We start from the raw sequence: 3790 nt of genomic DNA, 5'->3' as shown, positions 1-3790 counted from the left end.
CCTCACTATCATCTGTACAACATTAGCAAAGATAGACATTTTTAAAAAAACTATGTAACTTACCAAATAAGAATTGTATTAACTGAGACTAATATTTTTACCAATTTAATTTGTTTTTTTGAGATTTTCTGTGGAGTGGTATGGCTGCACTAATATATTGTCATTATCATCTGTATAACATAAGCAAATAATGAAGTTTTTAAAACCTATATTTAACTAACCAAATAAAAATTGTAATATTACTCAGGCGTTTAGCCCATGAAGGAGGTTTTGGAAGACTTAATAAAACTATGAGATTCTTGAAAACTTAATTTATCAGTGAATAATTTTAAATTTTTAAATTTCTACCTCTTCCCGCGACCTTTATCTTCATCATTTATTGTTTCACCTTTATAATTGTTATCATTTGCAAATCTGTTCAATTTTTTTTGGGCTTGAGTGAATGATTCTAAAATCATTTATCAAATACACAGTTAAAAAAAATATCGTATCCATATTCGTATTCCTAACCATTTGACGAGCTCTTGTCATGGGCTTCGTATATATATGATCGAGTCTTTTGGATCAGATGGTAGTAGTAGTGACCAAATTCGATCATGAAACCGAACATGAGTTCGGGTCTCGCACTTGGTATACTGGTCGACTCGTATTCTTTCGTATGAGTGTTGACTTTTCCGAGGCGATATGTGTGACGACACTTTTATAGGTTAATTGTTTTATACTACGCTTTTACAATGGCCTTAGCATGTTATAATATACTAACTGCCTTATTAATTATGTCGTCATTACTACTAGAAACATGCGCTATGTGCTACATATATAATAGGTAAGTAACACCTCCATTTCAGATGTATTTCAATTATAAACATTTTATTTTTGTCTATGATTTTGTTTTAACATTTCATGTATATCTATACAATATTATAAAATATTTTCTTTTTCTTTTTAAATATAATAAAACACTAGTTAATTTCTTTACAGTTATACATTTTATATATTTTTTTAAATTTCAATATATGTTTTAATACATTGTTTAAGAATATATGGATGATTATTTCTATGTTGGTATCACTGACCACCTATTTCATTTACTGAGTACTGACTGTAGTAAGGCTCTACATAGAATGGGTATGCTATGCCACCATTTTGCGACTCATTTATCAATGATAAAATGATAAAATAAAGAGGGAGAAATTCAAATTCACATAACATTATTAGTCGTAAAATGGCGGCGTAGCATACCTGTATCTATAGTGCCCTAACTATAGACATATATAATGACTAGATAGCCGACTTATGAAAAAAAGTGAAGCTCGGCAGTCATTTGCTAATGTGTTATGTTATCATCTAAAATCATAACCTATAAAAAAAGTTGATATATATTAGTAATAATAATAATAATAATAATAATATTCATAATATATAGATATATTAATTTTTAAAATGTTTGAGGTTATGTTGAATGTTAACATGTACACAGCAAATGGCTGTCACCTCACTTATTAAGACATGGGACTATAGAAAGTCTATTTATAGGCTATCTAGTTAATTAAAAATAATAAGTTATAATTTTAATTTGTTTGTTTTTAAAAAACCAATAAACCATGAAACATTTTATTGGATTTGATGTTGATGATGATGTATTGATAATTATTGATAAAAAGAAAAAATGTTACTATAATATAGTTTATATGAGCGAAGGTATTCTTTTTATATTTATTATTATTTTTTTTTTTTAATGTCTATTAATATATATGATCAATTAAATATATTTAAAAAAATAAAAATTTTCTTAAATAATCATAATCAGGAAAGAGTTGAAAAAGCATTTGTGTGTAATAAAGTAAAGACCAGATTTATATGAACTTATAATACTTATTATACGTATAACTTATTATACTAATAATGCAAGGCTCCTGATATATTGTTACAATAGCATTTGAAAAACATTGAAAATACATAGGCACACATTTTTTTTATAAGCATTTAAAGTTCAAATTTTTACAAAACATATCAAATTTAAAATTGAATAATTATTTTTAGTTAAAAATGTATAAAATGTTCAACTTTTATAGCTAAGGATTAAAAATTTAAAACATGGTCCTACGTAAATAGGTTATATATAAATTACTTTATTCCCAATAATATCATCAATTAATATACTTAGTAATATCATAGGCTGACTGAATGTTTTCGCTCAGAATCGTTTTTCTAATACAATGATATTAGGTATATCATTGAATTCAAATTTAACACCATCTATTACAGTTACCCACTTGTAACCTACTGTACAGTAGAGCGACGTCCACTTACCCACCTTTTTTTATAACGTATTCTACTTTAAACAGTGGTGTAGGTATTGGTAAATATTAGTATGGGTATAAGCACTAATAAAATATGCATATTAAACATAGATACTATACCTTATAATATGTTGTTATCACTTATAATATTACTAGACCATCATAATATTATCGTCAATAACGTTCCATTTTCTACAACTTTTGGATTGGAGAGTATTGTTTCGTACAAGTTAAAACTGTTGAACTGTACATATGTACTAGTAGGTAGGTACTACGTATAATTGATATTTGAAATATGTATTAAAATATGCAATAATAGGTATAAATAAAACCTAAACCCTTGCAAACTGTTTAGCTTTTATTTTGCACTCAATTGATTAATAATCTTTGTAAATGTTATTTATATACCTACCTATTGAATTTAAAACTTTACAGGTGCATCCATAAAATTTGAAAAATAATATTATTAAAAGTAAAGTTTTTAATATTGTTTAATCTTTTATAACAAGTTATATTGACTGTGGTAGTCATTAGATTATATAAGACATAGATACCTAAATAAGTAATACCTATATATATATAAAAAGTTATTAGACTTTAAAATCCTCGGAACAAAATAATATCCCTAAAGCATCTTAGTAAAAAAAATATATATATTAAAATAATAATATAATATTGTCATTTATTGGTATAAGACAAAGTAAGTGCTCGCCTACGGATTTTTGATCAAGTGAAAAGTATTATACCGAAATATATTTTGAAAAATATGTGGAAAAAATTAAAAAATTAAAATGGTTATAATTAGCTAAAAAAAAGTTTGAATATTTTGAAAATTTTACCATGTAGGTACAGAAAATTATAATATAAACATTTGGTGAAAATGTCAAGTACCTATATCTACGCGGATAGTCGTTTTTGAATAAATTGCAATTAGAGAAAGTCGTATGATATTAAATCTTTATTACACTCGTGAATAATAGCCAATTAATAGGTATGTTATTACCCTTTCAAAATTAGAACAGGCATGACCAGACTTCATAATGCAATCTTACATCAGAAGTTTTCGGTCCATTCCGTCTTGCTATTAAGCTACGTTACAGCGTCAAACAGTGGAACAGCATGGCTGCGTCAGACGCGACCTATGTCCGGACCATATAGTTGCTATAATTTAATTTAATAAATACAATAATATTATTGGAAATTTTAGATTCTGAATGGAGTGATGATTTTAGTGATCTCGCAATGATATTTTATGTGTTTTATTTAATTTTTAATTTTTGTGTCTGTCAGCATGTAGCCGTTTTTTTTAAAAATTCTTCGATTTTCAATTTTGAGGGTACCTAGTTCTTTGCTGTATTTTGTATTTTGCATTATTTTTAAATTAGTTAGGTACCTATGTCCGGATGCAGTAAACTTATCTAATAATATTTCTATATTAATATTGAAAAACAAGGTACTTATTATTTAGTTTTTTCATATAAAAATAA

This window comes from Acyrthosiphon pisum, chromosome X (assembly GCF_005508785.2).
Source record: "Acyrthosiphon pisum isolate AL4f chromosome X, pea_aphid_22Mar2018_4r6ur, whole genome shotgun sequence".
Lineage (NCBI taxonomy): Eukaryota > Metazoa > Arthropoda > Insecta > Hemiptera > Aphididae > Acyrthosiphon > Acyrthosiphon pisum.
The sequence above is the reverse complement of the archived record's forward strand: the minus strand, read 5'-3'. Positions refer to the sequence as shown.